The sequence below is a fragment of the Pteropus medius genome, unplaced genomic scaffold (assembly GCF_902729225.1).
Source record: "Pteropus medius unplaced genomic scaffold, Ma_sr-lr_union100, whole genome shotgun sequence".
Taxonomy (NCBI): Eukaryota; Metazoa; Chordata; class Mammalia; order Chiroptera; family Pteropodidae; genus Pteropus; species Pteropus medius.
Genome location: NW_024354911.1, coordinates 7,858,177 through 7,879,892, shown reverse-complemented (window position 1 = coordinate 7,879,892; position 21,716 = coordinate 7,858,177).

Here is a 21,716-nt window from a genome sequence, read left to right as displayed (position 1 = left end):
ATATTTCACTTAAGCTTTAGACTTGCATATACAACTGCCTACTTGATATTTCCATCTGGCCAGCAGAAGGCATCTCGAAGATAACATGTCCAGACTAAACTTCTGATCTCTCCAAAATATCTGACCTTCCCACCATTTCCCTTACATTCCCAACTTCATATTTCCTATTTGAATGGTAGACTTCTCTTTTATCATAATCTACATCAAATCTATCATGAAATCTTATTGGTTCGCCTTCAATACATAGTCAAAATTTAACCACTACTCCCTCCTCTGTTGTACCAAGGTCTAAGCTCATGTCTTACCCAGACTATTGAACAGTTTCCTAATTTGTGTTCTTGCTTTTACCTTTGTCTATCTATAGTCTATTCTCAAATCAGCTGCCAGAGAGATCTTGTTCAAAGACAGGATGATTTTGTTACTCCTCTGCTCAAAATCCCACAATGACACTCTGTCTCAGAGAAAAAGCTTCATCATAACAATGACCTAAAAAGTAGGTTTCGATTGTAACTGTAATCATTTTCTTAAATATATACACATAGTGTTAATTGAGATATTTCACAATAAGAAATAATTCAGGGTCTCTATGCCTTCTTTGACCTCTGCTCTTATCTACCCCTCACTTGCTCCTCTCCAATCACATTGGCTCTCTTGCTATTCCTTGATTCAACCAAAAACACTTTCTCCTTAGGACTTTTGAATTTGCTATTCTCTTTAGCTGAAATGCTTTCCCTCAGTGAGCCACAAAACTTACTTTCTTCCTTCTTCCAGGTTTATATTCATATGTCACCTTCTCAGAGAATTCTTGCCTGAACAGCTTCTAAAAAATCATAACACTGCCCCTCCCTCTAGCACTTTCAATTCTCTTTTCATATTTCATTTTTCTCTGTAACACTTATCACTTATCTAACATACTATACCCTTTAATATTTTTATTATGATCTACCCTCCTACTAGAATATAACCTCTATAAAATATAGATTTTGTACTAGGTGCAGTATCCCCAAAACCTAGTACAGTGTCTAGGATATTAGATATTGTTTGATATTAAATATTTATTTAATGAATAAATGTACAAATAAACAGCATGATTTTTAACAGCAAAAAGAATTGGAAATGATTGAAATGACCTTTGACATAAGAATAAATAGATACAGTATAGCCCAACAACATAATCTCAGAAAAATATTGTCGGGATAAGGAGGAAGAAATCTCTATGGAGTGAGGTGTCAGTTACAAAGTTTAAAATCATGCAAAATAGTACTTATTTCATTTGTGGCTAAATACATACATAGTAATAACATTTTCCATAAGTAGGGTAAATATAAAATTCAAGAGAATCTTAACTCTGGGATAGGAGAAGAGTGAGTGCAATGAGAAAACTACATGAAATCTCATTGTATTTGTAATTGTTTCCTTAAATATGCATATATACTACTTGCAACATTTGAAATATTTAACAATAAGAAATATATCCCTTATTTGTCGTAACTCCATCTCTGCATGTGCTCCTTCTTGTCAGTGTTCTGAAATTAACAGTAAATTGAAGACCTTGTGTGAAAAAAAAAATTGAAATAGAGCCATAAGATAAAATTCAATATATGACTCAATTCAAAAACTGCACTGATTGTACATCAGCAAGTAGAGTGCAAAACCACACTGAATGTGTTAAGGATTCCAAATTTTGTTTGTAACATGACATTAATCAATCTCTAGTGATCTTTTAGCCAAATAGCCTAGACCTTCACAGTTTCATAACTAACTCTTCTATCACTCACAGCCAGCTTGTGCTGTAAGTTAGCATAAAACTTTTAGATATTCTCACTACACACCCTGCTGAGGCCTTGATGTTTTATCAGCATGCGTCTTTCCAAAGGAATTGTTTTTTTAAGAAAAAAATACATGACCCTATCTCTAAAGCTTATAAACTCAAATTTTAATCTAATTATTAAAAATCCATAAAATTGGATGTCTCAATTTGTTTTATATAGGCTACAAAAATAATTAGAATATACCAAAGATCCTTTTTATTTTGAATAAAATAAAACTGCTCTTTTTTTAGGAACTCCATCAGCTCTTTTCTTTTTAAATTATAGTTGACATTCAATATTATTTTATATTAGTTTCAAGTGCACTGCATAGTGGTTAGATATTTATGTAATTTACAGAGCAATTCCCCCCAATTAATCTAGTTCCCACCTAGCACTACACATAGTTATTACAACATCGACTACATTCCCTATGCTGTAATTTACTTCCCCATAACTAATGTGTAACTACCAATTTGTACTTCTTAGTCCCTTCACTCATTAGCTCTTTTTTATATATTAAACGTCATCTAAAAATTAATACTATCTATTCTTAAAACTTAAAGAGCTTATTTTAAACCAACCTTTATATGTTATAAAGGTTGACATAAGAATAAATAGATACAGTATAGCCCAACAACATAGTCTCAGAAAAATATTGTCGGGATAGGGAGGACATATATAACATATATGTTATATATGTCACATTCTATCTTTACAGAACATCTCTCACTCTACCTCTTTAATCAGGGAAGCACTGTAAAGGTACAAATAAATTAATTCAGTATTTATTGGAAGGCAAGCCCTTAAATCCATACATATTTAACAGGTTAAATATTATTTTGAAAAAATGCTTTCTTTGAAAAAATGCCTAGATAGAGGAAATTGTCATTCCGAAACAGTTACCCTCATCTCCACCTACCACCCTTCATAGAGATTGGTTCTGTGTTTAATTCACCTTTAATTTCAGCAATAAAGGCCGGGTCCGTTAATGAGTATTTCCTTACCTGAATGATTATTACCTGAATAAATAAGGAATAAATGTAGATCAATTGATTTTAAAATGCCTACTCAAATTAGCACTTACAAATTTGGTTTCGAAAATCAACAGTGGTTTGAAAAAAACCTCACCCTACCCTCCTACCCCTGCCCCTCAAATTAAATTAATAGCCTCCCTGAACCACCATGCGGCCTAAAGTAAGAAACCTTGCCTATGACATTTATGTTGTAACCTAAAGGTAGGGAACCCTTATCTGACTAGCAAATGCACTAACATCAATAGACCATCCAACTAGTTCTCCTATTGCCTGTGTCAATTCCTGACACAGGGTTGACAGGTGGCTCATACACGTGGTTGTCTCCGCTCTTTAGCTGGGTGCAGAAGTCACAGCTATTATGCGTTTATATAAATGTGGAAGTTATATAAATTAAAGAATAACTAATAGTGTCCCTTATGACATTACCACGGAATAATGATTCACACTATTTGGTACATACTACTTATAAGAGAACCTAGAAGAAATAATTCACTTTGGGGTACTGATTATCCATAGGCAACGAGGTAAATATATTGTTATAATTAATAATTTAAAAAATAAGTTGAATTATGGTAGAAATAACTCAATACATAAACACCATAGCCTTACTTTCACTCCCTGGCCCCCTTCCAAAAATATTACACATTTGTGGGAAATTTTTGTTTTCCCAGGAGTGATTTTGAGATGAGCTCAGCATGCTGCCAAACACCTTCCAGATTCCAACTGCAACAGGCATGAGACCCCAATCATGCTTATTACACAGGCATCTGCATTACAGTTGAAGAATTATTGAGCATTTACTGTTTATCAGGTACTTTGCCAGTCCTATAGATAGTGAGATAAATAAGGTACTGGCACTAGCCTCAAGGATGTACACTAAGTAGACAAGCAAATATAATACAAATAATAAAAATCACACAAGAGAATGCTAAGAGAATCTAACTTCTCCCAGCCCCAGGAAAGGTACCTAATTCATGCTCAAGCAATCCAAAAAAGCTTTACAGAAGAATTCACACCACAGCAAGTCATTAGGAATAAATTTGAATTTGTAGCACGAGAATGAGATAAGGAAAGGCATACCAGGCAAAGCAATGTGTGTGCAGAGAAGCACAGACAGATAGACTAACATGGAGGATCCAGGCAGAAGTGTAGAGTAAATGTGAAACTATCCTGAAGGCAATGAGATCCTTTGAAGCATTCTAAGCGGGGAGTGAATTGATCATATAAGTGCTTCAGGAAGATTATGACAGCAGTGTGGAAAATGCATCAGAGAGGGCCATAGAAAAGGCAGGAAGAGAATTATGTGATAACAATCTACAAAATATCAAATGTCCATCACATCAGGAAACATGTCAGACTAATTTAGCAGTATGTTGGACTTGGTTGGCAATAGGGAAATATTTCAAATGTTTCTGGAATACCATTTTAACTATTCCCTGTGAAAATAATAGTGAAATAATAATTAAATAAGACACTACCATTTAGTGTCTATAATCCTTACAACCATCCTGTATAGCATAGCTTATTCCTCATTTTACAGTTTAGCCAACAAAATTAGAAAAATTAAGTAAATTACCTCAAGTCACATATCTACTAAATTACAGAATGATGATCCAAACGCAGAGTATCTGGCTCCAAAACCCACACTCTTTCTACGGCACTATGATTCCTTTTAGATCCTCCATCTCAGGAGGTTTATTACTGAAGTCTCTAAAAGACTATCAAATTGTAGTCTCTTGGAAAATATTCCAATAAAGTCACTACAGAAATTTCTCAATTGTTTTACTATTTTAGTCATCCATGTATTAAAGTTTAAAATATTACTCAGGGAAAATGTACTAGAAAGAAACTGGCCACAATAGTGCTCATCCAGACCAAATGAGGTTATTCTTAAAGCTAATACAATTTCACAGAAAGGAAAACTAAGACTAAATTATGCTAAAAGTATTTCTGGCTCTTACTAAACGATACGCATACAAAGGCTAGTTTAAAATAGTCACAGATTTAAGGGGCGAGAGGAAAGATACCTGGCTTGCATCATCCTTGCTTAAATTGCCTAATTAGTCATGCAAAATGTAACCTATATGCAATGGATGAGTTAATATTGCTATCACAACCTTCACTTTTCCATTATCTGGCTTTTACGAGTTTAAATTTGCAGTCTTAAAGGTTGCTTTACTTTAGGATTTTTGCGTTTAATTAAACGAGCAACAGAGAAAAATCACATTCTTCAAAACAAGTGTTCATCATCTTTAATCTAGCAATAAAGAAGATGAGTCATCACTATTCTCAGAGGAAAGCTTTCAACTTTCCTTCCTATTGTACTATTGCTTTTTTTTTTTACAGCCAATACAAGATCTGCCAAAAACATGTGGATGCAACATCTGTAAAAGGCAATTATTGTACTAGTTTTTAAACTTTCCTATATGTTATTCTGTCATAGAGTGCAAAATTAAATATCCTAGCTAGAATTTATAATTAAGCCTTTAAATGATATAACTTTATTTTGTTTCCTATTATTATAACATTTCAAAATAATTTCTCTCTTCAAAATCCCAAGAACACAAAAACCTCTACAACGTAAGCTAGATATCCTCAAGTCATGTGGAGTGCCCCAGACACCAATACTACAACCCAAAGAAACAAAAGCATTTTTCTTCTTAAAACTGAGTGGGGAAAGGGATCTTTGGAGTATGTTAAAAAGAGTGAAAATTATGTATATCAAAATAGCCATCTCATGGAAGCATTTAAATCTACAATATATGTTTTTTGGTTGCTCAACTGGAATGTGAATACTGTAGCCTTTAATTTAAAGAAGTCTACATGCAGATAAAAGTTAAAATTTCTAAATATAGAATATTTCATTGTTTAGTCAACAATTTATATAACATCTTCTAGTGTCAGACACTATACTAAGCCCTATCTTCTAGGGAAGGCGATCTTAGGCCCATTAGATGAAATTTTTAAAATTTCACTTGTACCTGCATTTTTAAAAAGAATCTCACTAGCCTCACTATCCATTGATCCTTAATAATTCATTTTCAGTTCCTTAAAACTTCTGCTTTACTTTTCTGACAAGACTATTGCAGTTACACAGAAATGAGATAGATACTTTCCTAGAGTAAGTGAGCTTGTTACTTGGGCCTCATGGAGTGACACTGCTGTGCTACAGTCACCATGTCTCAGCATCTGCTCTCTTCCAGTAAGGTTCAGAGAGACTAGCAGTCTCATGGAAGATGAATCACTCTTACCAGTTATATTAGAGGCTGATAGGTAAATTAAAATGACAGTTAATTACATTACAATGAGAAGTATAACAAGCTTTCAAGTTGACTTGAAATCCTTTGACCAATGTGTTCTATCCCTGTAGGCAAACCTACCTGGGAAACCAAATGATAATCAGAAGCTGATTTAGTAAACATGAAACCTGGTCAAAGGGAAGACTTGATCAAAGATGTAAACTTGAGAAAAAAAGAGTACTGAGAAAGGCAGAAAGAGAGCTAGGATGCAGTGATATCTCTGAAGGCTTGGGAAAAGAGATTTTCAAGAAGAAAGGCTTCCATGAACACTGTGAAAGGTGAAGTAAAGCATAAACAAACAATCCTCAATACCCCAAAGAAGGCTTTTGGATTTGTCTTTTAGAAGGTAATTGATCTCTGCTTAACAGACTCAGTTGGATGGTGGGGCTACAACCAAATTATAATGGGCTGCTGAGGATGGTCCTTAAAAAGATAAGACAACAATTATAGGACATACTTCAAAAAGCTTGATAATGGAGGAAAATAATAACTGGAAGAACAGGGTTTATGAGGGTTTCCTAAGATAGAGGGCTCAGCCATATCTATACTTTGAAGTTTAGTAAATAAGAGAGAAGAGAGCAAACAATGAAACAAAAACCAGCACTGATTAAATGAAGACCACCAACAGAGGCATTATTAATTAGGCTTAGATATCAGAAGAGACATCTCCTCTCGATTAAAAAGAAAACTAGATGATAGAATAGATATAAATTGGTATGGATGAAGATGTAATTCGACAAAGGGCTACACCTGTCTTGACAGACATATTTATTCTATATGGGGAAGAAAGTTTGTCTGCTGAGAGAAAAGGTGTAGTGGTAGAGTAGGTATTTTGAAGAGAGTGGTAACTGATTTAAAATGGTGATATGGGGAACTATAAGAGAAATTGATTAAAGACAATACTAAGGTTGCCAGTCACAGAGGAGACCATCAGTTTGCTTTCAGTTCCCTCAACTCTGATTTCATTCAGCATCTCTCAGAACCTAAGATAGAAGAGTAGAGAAGGCAGGAGGTTGATCTAAATCAGGGTTAACAGAATGGATCTGATATAAACACAGGGAAGATGAGACTCTCTGATGAGAGTCCTGGTAAAAGAATGAATGAATGATACAACACAAGTTTCTAGGCAATATGGCGGAGAAATGAAGCCATCAGTGGGCGGTGCACTAAGGAGAAAATTGAGGAATGGATAATCTAGAGAGCTTGATGAAAACTATCATAGTCTCTTTTTCCTGGAAACAGAGCCTGAAACAAAGGCTATCAGCAGACAGTTTATCTTAGAAACTATAGGGAAGCAGGATGAGGAACAAAGAAGTTAACCAGAGAAGAAAGGAAAGTCAATAAAAGGATGTGTTGTCAAGTTGGTCACTGTTTCAGTTAACTGATACTCGATACCATCGATCTTCTGAAAACTATGAAATGTATCCATAACTGTTAACCTAGGGAACAAAAGGGTAAAGCATTTTCCAAGCACTGTCAGATGACACTGATCAAGGGTGATGCAATGGGAATTAACTCTGTCACATTTCTTTGCACATGTAAAAATACCAAACAGATTCCTGAAGACATCTCACACTGAATCAGAGAAGTCCTGGGATAGGAAATGAAGGGTATGCAAAACAGAATATGTGAAGAGATGCTGCCAGGTTTGCCTTTAGAAATTTGGTCAAGTCCTAACCAAAATTTTACCATAGCAGTGGCTAGAAAAAGAGACATATTTAAATATGAAGTGGTACAAGGCCTAAGATTAAGTTAAAGTAAGAAACTGAGAGAGCTAAAAGATTAAAAGGCTAGTAATGCCATTTTTTGTATATCAACACTTACTATTTAGATTTGTAGTTATTCCAGATATTGATCAACATCTGGATGTGGCCTTGAGAGTAAATTACTAGAAATGAGGTAATCCGGAAATTCTGAGAAAGTATGTCAGATGTTATACTACGATAACAAGTGACCCCAAAATCTCTAATTTATAGCAATAATCATTTATTTCTTATTCAGACTACATGTCCAACTCAGATCCAAGAAAGCTCTACACCATTATACTGTGGCCCATGCCAAACAAGAAACCTCTATATGGAACTCTACTGGTCTTTATAACAGGAAGAAAAGACAATACGATAAACTGTGACTTGACTATCAAAGCTTCTGTTCAGAAGTGACAATCATCACTTCCTTTCACCCTTTCCTGGCCAAATCAAGTCAGATGTCCATAGTTCCAGAGAACAGGGACCTATAATTTTTCCACATGGAGGATCACCAGCAGGAGGAGCACCTAATATGAGTGAAGAGTAACATCATCTCTCACTGAGGCTATGCTGTTGCATGACATCTAGGAACACTTGCTGCTGGCAGGGTTGAGATCAAAAAGAAGAACAATGTCTTTCATGGATGAAGGAGCTCTAGAAGGTGGTCTGGTCGAAGAAACAATGGAGCCCTTGGAGAACACCTGAAACCCTTAGTGTGAGGGAGCATGGTGACAAAGAGCATGGACTTGAGGGTTTTGGTGGGCAAGTGTTGTCCTTGGGGGAGAGTTGATTTTTAATAAAGGTGAAAGAGTGGTTCTGTGAAGTGATTGAGGATGCAATGGGAGTTGTTCACAAGCTTTCTTTCAAGCACTCTCCTTTTCGTAGAGCTCAGTCTTTCTCTGTATGACAGTCTTCATTTTCTTCACTTCAAGTGAAGTGAAGAGTATCCAGATAGCTCTCAAATCGATACCTTAAGCCCAGACCTCTCCCCTAACACCAGACCAAGATACTCAGCTTTACCTGCATGTCATCAAAACGCAGAATGAATGAAACTAAACTCACTATCTACTCTTCAATCTCCTCCTTCTATGATTCCTAACTAAGACCTCCTATGGTCACCTCTGGTGGTCTATGGGCACCATCAACCAAAGCCACTGAGAATCTTAGAAATGTGTTTACATCGATGTATATTGATGTATATGTAATGATGTATCTTAATTTGTATAATAAACAGTAAACTGAGAGCTTTCCAGTAGAAAGGTGACAACAATCACCACAATAGAAATATGTGGCTCCCTCTTGTAGTTCCCAGATCTAAGTTCATAGAGGCCAGTGACACTACAGATGGGGAATCCGGGGCCCTGAGGAAGGATTCTTCGGTGCTACTAGGAGTACATACTATAAATATCACTCGTCTTCAAAGAAACGTGCTGTCATTTTCCAAGATAAATATGTACTGGGGGTCAGGGAATAATCACACTTCTTAAAAACAGTTAGATATGGAGTCTGAGTGACATATGGAAAAAGGACATGTGACGAGATGCTTCCAAGGGTTGCCTTTAGAAATTTTATCAAGTCCTAACCAAAATTTTACCATAGCAGTGGCTGAAGAAAGAGGTATATATAAAGTGTTTCTAGATAGGAAATTATGGAAACCAATTGATAAATGAAGTTTTGCCCCAAATATATTGTACAGTTGGTCCAATAAGTCTTTGGACGCAGCTTGTAGTTATTTCCTATTCCCATATTCTATAATGGAACAAGAATGACCTGTGGAATAAGGCATCATAGTAGGGGGCACCTAGTAGAAAACCCTAAAATGCCCCCTCAACAATATTATCTCTGACCAAGGGGCCTATAATAAGATTAAAGAAATATGATAGAGGGTAGAAGACAACAGAAGCCACTGGGCTTATCACAAACTTCATCGCCTAGAAATAACCAGCCTAATAGAATGGTGAAGAGACCTCTTAAAGGCATAACTAAGGCACCATCTTAGAAACGAAACCCTGCTGTCATCCAAATGCCATGTTTGATATGTGGGGTTCGATCTCTAAAGGCTAGAATACACATCTGTGGCCAAGAATAAAAATAGAATTGGCAATTCAAATAATCTCTCCTAGTGACCTACTTCAAGATGTGTGCTTACTACCCCTGCAAATTTAATTACTGACTGGTTAGAGGTCCTGGTCCTGAAGTGTGTGTGTGTGTGTGTTGGAGGACCAGGGGTGGGGTGACGGGGTGGATTAATGCAGAAAGCTTCTGCCAGCGGCCACATCTATGCTCATCATCTCGTCTCTTGTCACTTGGTTTTTCTCATTCCAGGTGACTAGGAAGGAAATTAAGGAGTGATTGTACTGGCAAAGATCATGGACCTTGACTACCAAGATGAATTCATGTGTCTGCTACACAGCAGGCCAGGAAGCAGTACGTCTGGAACCCAAGGGCATCTGCGATATTTCCACACCCAGTGATTAATGTAAACAGTCATTCACGCCAACCACAGCCCAATAAGAACAGAGCCACCAAAGGCTCAGATTCTTTGGGGTAAAGTCTGGGTCCACCTGCTAGACAAGCAATTCAGATCAGCCAAACTTTTGATAAAGAGTAAGAAAAATCAAGAACACATGGTCGAGGAATTAAAAGAATATTCGATGGCTCCAGATGTTGCATCAGTTGGAGAGAAAAGAGGGAGGAGGGAGGCGGGGAATAAAAGACCTGATTTGACTGAGAGGCATGTATAGAATGAAGTCTCTGATGTGTGGCAATGGAGGCCTGACAAAGGTGGCAGTCTTGCTCAACACGTAAGCGGTATTTTGCTAAGAAATTAATCTACAGAGTCCCATACCTAACACGACTCAAGACAAACAAAACTCAACTAGCCAAAGATTTTGGAAGATGGAAATCTCTCAAAATATAAGACATTTTAGATTTATCTTCTAATGAAAATTTATGTCTAAATAGTTCATAAAGATTAATTACTTTATAATTAAACATCAAGGATATCTACATATTGATAGGTGACTAGGAAAGGATTATTTGACTTCCTGAATGCTTTCTTCTCAGAGGGCTCACAAGTCTTCTCTTTTAGGAGAGAAGAAACCGCAAGTTACTTTGGGAAGTTATTCAGTTTAAATCACAATTCTTATGGATAATGTAAACTGTATGTTTATTACATGGGCCTCTGAAGTATTCTTCATTGTTGAATATGAACAAAATTTCATATAGTACAAAGAAATAAAAATTTTCTTAAAGCTCCATTTGAATTGCTTCTCTAGTAGAAAGTTACATAGAATATTATATCTACATAATTGATTTACCTCACACTTATAGCATATTCAATAAACACCCAATTATCCAAAGCCTCCTAGTCCTCCTCAATGTGAAAAACAAGAATTCATTTACTAGCACAAAAAAAATATTATTGTGCCTAGCAATACTTTATCATCATTAATTACTTGTTAACTTTTTTTATTTCCCTAGGTTCAGAATGTTTCCCAAATGTTAGTTAGATCATTAGATGAAAGAATGTCATATAAAGTAGACTGATGAAAAATTACTCTGTCACCAAAGGATAAAGAATGATCAGCCCAAAGCCATCTAGTAAAGATGTCAGGGACTGAAAGCTGAAATGCTCTGTAGTATCTAATAGTCAATCATTAGACCATGCTCTGAGTATACACATATAAACAATATATGAACACACATTTGGATACATTAGTTATAAGCATATAGCTATATAAACAAATATCACCTTTTATATGTAACAAGTGCATTTTCAGTAAATTCGAAAGTTTTGTTTTTAATGACAACACTAGGCATAACAAAGATAACCACCAACAAAGATGGAAAATGCTCAAAATATGAGCAATTTTGGAAAGCTTATAACTTAATAAAATGTTAAGCATATCTTCTAATAAATGCTTATGGGTAGATATTTTAAAAGCTTAATCCTTTTGTCATCTAAATTTTAAGGTACTCATACATCTTAGGAGTCTGTACATTGTCACAAATTGCCTAGAAAAGGGACTGCTATATGAATAGGGCATACATTTTCTCACAGTTATAAGAACCATAGTAAAGAGACGTGTTCATTGACAAATAAATCTGGAAGAAGCTGTTAAACAGAGTTTTTCTATGAACTTCCCTATTGAATTAGTGACAAGTTTTAGTTTTTCTTAGTGCACACAAGAATACAGAACATCAGTAGAAATCTGTGTATTTCTGAGACCTCCCAATACCTATGTCAAGTTTCAGCTTAGCACTACTCAGTGACATCCTAATACTGTTCATTCATTCAGCATTAGTTGTTGAGTCCACTCTGTGCCAAGCACTGGGCTAGAGGCAAGGTTATACGGGTAAATGAAAATACTTTGCAATATAGTGTACATGTCCCTCAGGATTATAAGTGTAAAATCATTAAGGAAGGGAACCATGTTTTATATATCCCATGGAGATTAGCAGAGTGCTAATTGCATATTAGGTGCTCAAAACTGGTTGCTGACATATGAACTGATTCTTATACTCCAAAGTATATCATTTAGTAGCATACACACACACACACACACACACACACACACACACACACACACACAAAACAGAGTAATTCTTATAGATTATGGGATAAAATGCCTACAGATTGATAGGTAACTGTGCCTCTCAGATATATGGTAACCCCATTCCTTAATTGCCAGACAAACTGTATGCCACCACTGCTTGCTGCAATGTCCTCCAAAGAAATTCTCCTACCCACACTTCTTGCATCTCATCAATCTGAATCTATCAAACATAGTTGTATTTTTAGTCTTCTTACATCAACTGCTCTTCAGATAGGTTCCCCACTATTTTGTGTTTTTCCATTTATTATTTATATTTCACCTACATCCTAAAAGAATTGAAGGTGGCTTAAAATATTAAAATGTATGTTAGATAAGACCATTAAAAGAAAAAAAGGAGATCAAAAATTAGTTCAGAGTAATGAATAAACATATCAAAAAATAAAAATGTGTTACTATAAGAAGACACTAAATTTAGCTTCGCATTTTCACAAAGCCAAAGAAAAAAGGGAGTTTATGGTATAATATATGGTTCTCCTTGAAAGATTCAAAACTTTATATCAACATATCTGTGGCAGAAACTGCTAGATATCCATCATCTGTTCTCTTCCTCCATAGTAACAGTGTTGTAGCTGGGACACAGTAGAAACTGCACTTTTCAGCTTTTCTTGCAATGAAGAGAGGCCATGTAACTAAGCTCTCACTAATGGGATATAAGCAGAACTGATGTGTGAAATTTCCACATCTCATGCTTAAGAGGAATTTTATGATCCTGGACTTCCAATCTTTCTCCTTCCTACTAGCCAGAAAGGGAGTGATCAGAGTGGCTTTGGAAGCCATGGGTTGAAAATGGTGGAGCTCTGTTGGCCTAAACTGACCACAGGGAAATAGAGAAAGTAGGCTTTCTCTTAGGAAATAACTTGAAGAGTTCCCCCAAGTCATCCAAACACCTCAAAAAAGTAATGCAAAGAAGATATCTTTGAGCTAAATCAAAAATGCTACTGAACATCATGAGAAATGAAGTCCAAGGTTATAGCTGGTATTTAGAGTCAGACTAGTTAAAGAATTAGGAAAATAGTATCAAGAAACATGATACATTCTAGCTGACACCTGGAGTCCAATGAAAGCACAAATGAGCACCAGGAAAAGCTATCCCAGTGGCCTACCACTGCCTGTTGGAAAGATCACTAAAGGGCTACTCATTCTGACCCTTTGGGCCAGAGTACTCACATCACTCAAGTCTGATCCTAGGGAAAATTCTGTAGTCAAGTCTCACCCTTCCTTCTTTCTTCTATCACATTCCCCTACCCCAAAGCACCCTAACCCTCATGATGACCTCTGGCTCTGCACAGATTAAGTCTAACATCAGCACCCCAGGCACAGACCCCTTTTTGATTCCTTTTCCCATTAAATTGTACTGGTCATTTGCCTCATCTCCTCAGAACCTCACAATGGAATGACTTTCTGATTGTCTAATACCAAAATATTATATATATAAAAATGTGTGTTACTGAAATTCCATCTTAACATTTTCTCCTACCAGATACTCTGCAATATAAATAGATTTGAAATGTCAACGCACACACGTATACACACAATGCAAACACACACACATACACACACACACAAACAAATTCTTGAAATTTAGAGCATGTTGGCCACTGGGATAGTTAAATTCAAAAGGAGGAGAGAAAATGAAAAGGCCAGACTGTTATTATTGGTGCCAAGATTCCACTACTGTGTTTTCAAGTTGTAGGACAACTTAAGAGAGGATAAGAACTGTCCAATTCCTGTAATCTTAGGAGATTCATTGCAATCATAGATGGTCCACAGTGCTACAGGACTATCTCTTGGCTAGCTTCTGACATCCTAAAAAAAATTAATTAAGTACATGAGACAGAATTCCCTTTTTTATTACACCATACAATCATAATCTTTGTTCTTAAATAAATGATTGCCATCCATTTTCCTTTTCAGAATCTGGTAATAGGTAGTTAAGGTCTTTGGATCTTGGGATTTTTCTCCCAAGTCCTGCATTGTTAAATATATATCTATAGATATCTGTATATAAAGATATTAGATAGGTAATTGATAGATAGATAGATAGATAGATGATAGATTAAGATATAAATTACATGAATTCTATATATGAGCTGTGAGAAATGAAGACAATGTAGTCTATGATGATAGAGGGAACAAGTTATCCTCAAATAACTCTATTTGACAGATGAATAATAAGATGTTTTTAAATGGAGTGCTATTATATTATTTAATCCTGGAACCCATTGGGAAAGAAACATTAACTAGAGAATATATGTTTGCATAGGACAGAGAGTTAAATAGCCCTCTAATTCCAGCCTTAATGTACATATTGCATTTTTAATTCTCCCAACAATCCCACCAAGGAGGTATTATCAGCTTACTTTTAATGGAGGAAATAATTTCATTGATCATTCAAGATCCATTCATTATTTGCCAGGACTCTTTCAGTTACACAAGATCAAAATCCAATTCAAATTATCTTAAGTAAAAAAGAGAAATCACTAGTTTACATAATCAAAATGTGAGGAGAAAGAACTGTGGCTTGAAACATGGCTGGATACAGGTACACAAATGGCATCTTCAGGACTCCGTGTTTCTTTTCATTCATTAGAAGGAAGATGGGCATGGTAGGGCCATCTGTAGCCAAGAATTGCATCTTTAGAGTTTAGCAAATGTAGAACAAAGAGAATTATCCCCCAATGCTCTGGTTGGGGTTGTATGTCCCTTCCTGAACCAAGCTCTATGGACAGACACATGACTATTCATGACTGGGTCTATTAAACATGCGTTTGCTAGAGGAAGGAAACAATTGAGCCCTCTCTACTATGACACAGAATGGTCTTCTCTGTCTGTCACATACATACAGGGTTTTATATTTTTAGAAAATGGAGGAAATGGATTCTGGGCAAATGAAACCAGGAGATATCTGCTATATTCATCACCCTTAACCTCCAAGCATATTGCAATCCTTTTTCTCATACATATAAATATAAAATTATTTCACTTTGCATAATGTAAATATTCATATACAACCAATAATGCATTAATCCTCCTCCCAAGAGATATGATCCAAATTCTTATAACTCAGAATTTCTGGATATTATACATATTTTTCTATCCGATTTGGATTTGGTTTCTCAAGATCTGGCAATCTATGGACAACTGATTAATTTAAACTCCATTTGCGGACATAGAAGGAAAACAACATAATGACAAATGATGCCCATTTGAGAAAAAAGAGAAAGGGAAGCAATGTTCAATGGTTAGCTGTTCACAGCACTGTCCATTCTGTTGGGCAAGGATAGCAAGTGATGGTAAAGTGAGTTCCTTCATCAGCTGGATCGCTCCACTGTGCTCACCTGTAGGGTTTCTGCTGTCCATGAACCTCCACAGCGTTACCTGAGAAGACTGTGGGAGAGGAGTCCTCTTTCAGGGCTTGCAAAGCTGCAGGATACTGCTCGTTCATATGGTTTTTAATGGCCTGAAATTGCTTTAAGCTTAAGCAACCACATCCTACATGCTAGGCCTGTAGGTTCTCTTTAAATATGGCCCCCTTAAAAAGCCCTGAACTCTCTGGGACACAAGAACTATGCTTGAATGTCTAGTTGAGCCTTCTTCTCGGCCCAAGTAAACAACACATTGAAATGTGGTTATCTCAGCTTTTGAAGAACTGGACTGAGTAAAAACTCTCAGAATCAGAAAACAGTACCATAATATCAATGTCTTCTTTCTTTGGCAGTATTTAATATTATTCTTGAGATTTGTATAATTTAAATACTGATTATGAAAGTTATAAGCGGATAGTAAAACCTAAAAGCTTCTTCCAAAGTCCACATTATTCTTTCAAGGCAAATGGGAATAGTTAAATTGAATTTGCTCCTGAAAAATGAAGCCTGGATTTCAGTTTGACAGGCAGGTCTCCCCCGCAGCCAGACCAATGCTTACCTACAACAGTGAGCTTCTGCTTCCCAAAACTGAATACAAAATGAGTGTATTCAGGGTTTGAGTGGTAAACAACTCTCCTTTCACCCCCAACACACACACACACACACGTCCAAAAAGCCTAATTTCTATTACTTTAAAATAGACGCAATACTTTTGTTTGTTTTTGTTTGTATTTTGCTTTTCAGAAGCTATCATGTCTGGAAACATCACTGAGGTATTTGGCTTGAAAAAAAATGTTTTGTCACTGAGTTAATTCCAGTCAACGTTTGTTACACAAGCCCAGCATACACACCCCATTTTACACTACCCCTACTTGGACGTGGTATGCTGTCTTTATACTTCCAACTCATTTCTGCTATAACTTGTTAAGTTGCTACATTTAGAATAACTGTTTGGCAAAATTGTAATTTTCCTTATGCACAGTAAGTGAAAATTTTCATTGTATGTTGCTACATTGGGAGCAGCTAAAAATGTTATTTCAGAAAAGGAAAAAGGAAGACATCTAGGCATCCATGAACCTTGTCTAAGTATGTGCCAAACAATCAACTAATTCTTTCAGGGTTATCATACGCCTTTCCCATGCAGAGGGAAAGTGTTTCCAGTTGTATCATTTAAGTTCTCCTTACAGAATCTCAATAATGGAAAATATGTGTAAATATTATCTTTGTCTTTTTATGGGTTACAACTAAATAAAACAAAAATAAAAAATAAAGCAACCATTATTGCAGAGAGCCAGAGTAGAACTGGAAAGAAAGGATGCCTTGATTTGAAGGAAGATAGTTTAGGATTGAAGAAGAGAAAGAAAAAAATTGGGAGACGAGGTGGCAAGAGCAAAAGTTCAACCTCCATTTTCTTGTGTTTGGCTTAGTGATTAGTCTGTGACACTGGCCTTTCAGGAATTTCGGGTTGGAAGTTGTGCACTAAAAGGTTAATTCATTAAGTCCTGGTTGCTCAAATTCTGCTCATTCCATAAAAAGGCCTGACTTCAGGAAGACTAGCCCCTCACCAGTCCTTGGCAGATAACCTCATCCTTTGGAACATCCTGCCTTATAAGACCGTTTTTGTATTCCTGAGTCCTTGGGCCATCTTCTATCGGTTTAAACATACGTTAATAATTTGACTTGTGGTAAACACCTTTTTTGTGCGTCTGAGGTCATAGGACATCTTGTATTAGTTTGACCTCTGGGTGGGGAAAAGGGAGCTAGACACTGACTAGCTCAGGTCAGTCATACAGGTTCTCCACACCCATGTGGCTGACCTCAAAAAACCCTGGACACCAATGCTCCATGTGAGCTTCTCTAGTTGGAAACACTTCACACACGTTGTTGCACATTGTCACTAGGAGAATTAAGCAGGTCTTTTGCCACTCTGCTGGGAGGGGACACCTGGAAGCTTATGTCTAACTTCCCTTGGACATCCCCCATGCACCTATTTGACCCACATTGATTTTGATCCCTGTCCTTTCCCTGTAATAAACTATAATTATGAATATAACAGCATGTCTGGGTCCTGGGAGTCCTAGCAAAGCATCAAGCCTGAGGATAATCTTTGAGCTCCCCTAAACAGAAATAATTGAAAGAGATGGCTGGAAGAACTTGTCCCTGAATATTCAGCAGAGCTAAATATTTAATGCTGCCTAACCAGAAATAGAAATGCTCAAGTCAGCTGATAACTGCTCCATCGAAACTAGAGTCCTAGAATCAGATTTTTCCCCTTTATAATGACTATCTCACAAAACAAATAAAAGAGTCACTGACCATAGCAGGTTTTCTCATGTTACTCTAGTCCCAGAGAAACACTTTCAGCATAGGATTTCTCCCTTTTCTCTGTTCACTGAAGAATGAATAAATGTCCAGTACTCTCAAAATGCAGAAGTCCACTAGCTTATAAGTAAAGGACTCTGAACTCTATGGCACTTCACACTCCCTGTTCCTTTTTGTAAAACAAATAACTTTCTTTAGACAATCATAAAGTTTACACTGAATTGAAGACATGATTTTGATATTATATATTTTATTCTTATGCAAAAAAATATTAAACTCTTCAAAATATTTAAAAATCCAGGAAAAAAATATATAAAATTAGACCATTGTCTTAGCTGGGCTAAAATTTTAATTACATTACATTTAAAAGAAAAAATAAGAAATGTGAAGAAAGAGAGAAATAAATTCGTAAGGTAGCAGAGTCATAAGTAAGTTCAAACAGACAGAGTGATTCTCATATCTGGAGCACTCCAGTTGTGTTTCTCTCCTAAATAACCAGAAATGAACTATCAGGCTTAAGTGTATTAGCATGCCTAACTGGCTCTATTGTTTCTAAAAATCCCACTTTAAAATTGTAAATGTCCTTTGGCTTTTATATTAAATCTAATGGCCCATGAGTTTCTGACTTTCTCTTTGATAGTCACAAAACTTTTTAGGATGTTTCTTGGTCTAATATATAGTTTTTAAATCCCTAAGACACCCAAGACAGGCACCACTATCATCTCCCAATCAGTACAAAGTTTGAAAATACCATTTGAGACAGCATATCTCATAAAACTTGTCACCTTAGCCTGGGCAACACAATGCACCAGGGGAAGCTACGGAGGACTGGGGAAGTCAGACTTTCTAACCCAGACCCGCATCATTCAGTCCACCTTGCCTTAACGCTGGCCAAAATTAAGGTGTTGAACATTAGAAACATAAAATATAACTACTTTCCAATTATAAAAGTGTGTTTGGGTCTCTTTTTAATTTTTATGTGTAAAGGACGCAACAAAAAAACAACAAATATCTCAAAATCTTTCTTCTGAGTTCCTCTACCAAAGTATAATAATACTAGCAAATCCATTACAAGCCTTGAAATTTTGGCCAGCATTAAAAGTCCCTCCATCCCTACCTTGTATAAAAGCAACAATCTGTGCTTGAGAAGACCGTAAGTGGTTTTACAGCCTCAATAGGAACAAGCAGATAAACCAATCTATAGGCCCATTACCACTTAATAAACTCACATTTAAAAAGCACTTAATGTTAGGGGGAAAAGAAACCTGACTTTTTCTATGGTGCAGTTTCTGAAAAATCACAGCTGTAAAGCCCCATCAGCTAATTTGCCTAAAACCGCTTCAAAACAAGACTTTCCTTGAATAAAAGCTAAAAAGCCAGGGTGCAGAAAAGCACCCTCAAATTCTTGAAGTGTATGTAAAGAAGTAAGTTTGGATTTAAGGGTTATGAGAAAAACAGCAGTCACCAAGAAGTGCCTGATTAGAGTGGAAATATTAAGGTCTATTGAAGAGTTATAGTTGTAGAGGTTTCATGTTACTGAGGCTCTTTGAAAACTATAGAGCAATTCAACATTTAAACAAAATCCAAAGTGGACAAGAAGTACAATTTTTTTTTTTAATTTGCCCACTCATAACCATTGACTAGATATTTGACATGTCCTCAAGGAAGGACATACAACTTATTTGCATAATGATTTCCCCTGTTCCTTTTGTTCTTTCTCCACTCATTGAGTTGGAGGTCCTGCTGAGATTTGCACACTGAGGTGACTGACAGGACAGGAGATAAGTAAGGGTCTCTCCCCATTACATGTCAAATTCAACATTCGAAATCTGCATCCATTCTAGAAGATTCTGATTCCTCTGCTGTTAGAGAATATCATACCCTGTTTGAAACTCCTGGGATAAGGTTTTTCCTCTGACTCTCTCTTCCACTCACTCCCTCTTATTCCTAGTTCTGGTTCTCCCCCTCTATCCTCCAAATCTTCAATTTCTTGGCTTCTTTTTATATGATTTCCCAGTTATCCTCTTTATTCTAGATAAGAAATCAGAAAGTAGAGAACTTATTGCTGAGTATTTTTCACTTTTTCCTCAACACAGGAAACCAAAGGATAAGTATAGTTTAGTACACTTCTCATGTTGTCTGTTCCTCTTGCTTCGTTAGGACTGGGTTTTATAGCTACCCTACTTACAATGACACCCTACATCTAAAGGTCTTTATCCATCTTCCCTGCTTTATTTATTTATAGTGCTTATCATCTAACTTACTGAATATTTTACTTACATTTTTTACTGCTTGTGTCTCTCTTCCTGTATATAAGCTCCACAAAAGAAGGGATTTTCACTATTTTGTTCACCTCTATATCCCTGATGTCTACAAGAGTACATGGCCTATTCTAGGCACTTAGAATTCGTTAAATGAATGAATGACAATTTCTTTAATAGTTCCCATTGATGTCTGCCAGGGCACTCTGTGTGTGCTTATTCCCTTGTGCTCAGACTCTCTACTTCTGAATACCCTCCCACTTTGCATTTACAATCAGGCCAGGTAGGCTGGTCTGTTAATTGCTGGCAAGAATTTTATCATTTGTCACCAGTCTGACAGCTCTTCCAAACAGCCAGCAGAAAGCAACTCCCTCTATTAAAGCATGTGTGGAGATTACTAGAAAATTGTTCCATTTGTCCTGATGTTTCCTCTACTTAGCTGCCACAAGGTTCAACTATACCAAGTTGCCCAAGGCTCTGATCAAGCCATGATTCCCACACATGGCCAAGTTGGGTTCAGCCCTTTGTCAATATTGCCAGGTTCCAAGGCTCATGAATTCTTACAATTAAGACATTGATTCTCTTAAATCTTATCGTAGGTTTTTTCTCATTTTAAGCTTTTATTAATCTGGATCTTCTGGGATTTCCATCGGTTCCATTTCAAAATGCTTGAACTTAGTCTGATCTCTTCCCTTGCATTTCAACACTATGTATGTCTTATGTGTCTATTGCCAAGTGTGCTGTTGGTATAAAACATATGTTCAGGTAAACAAGCTATATAAGACAAATCGAAAGCAATTCCCAGCTCTAAAGGTGTTGATAGTCCAATTTATCACCCTGATTCTTTACTCCAGGGATCCAATTCAATGTCCTCTTATTTACCCTGGCAAATCACAGTGATCCAACTTCTAGAAAAGTCAGCAAGAGAAACACTTTTGAAGAATGCACAAAGGTCCCAAGACACTTTTCAAAACACAGTGGAAGGGAGTAAGACAGAGTAGACAATATCAATTTGCCATCCCTTTTAAAATTCTAACCCTAATGCCAAGTCAGAGATAAAACAGACTGAGAACTGTAAAATACAAAGAATACTTAGGGGAGATATGTGTGGGGAAGAATGGCCAAGCACAATAAAAAAGAGAACAAACATTTGATTGCTCTGTGCCTAATAGAGAAATGTGGTTAGTCTGCATAATCTATAAGTGCCATAAGAAATTATACTGTTTCAAGCACTTTTCCTGATTGTCCATAGTCATG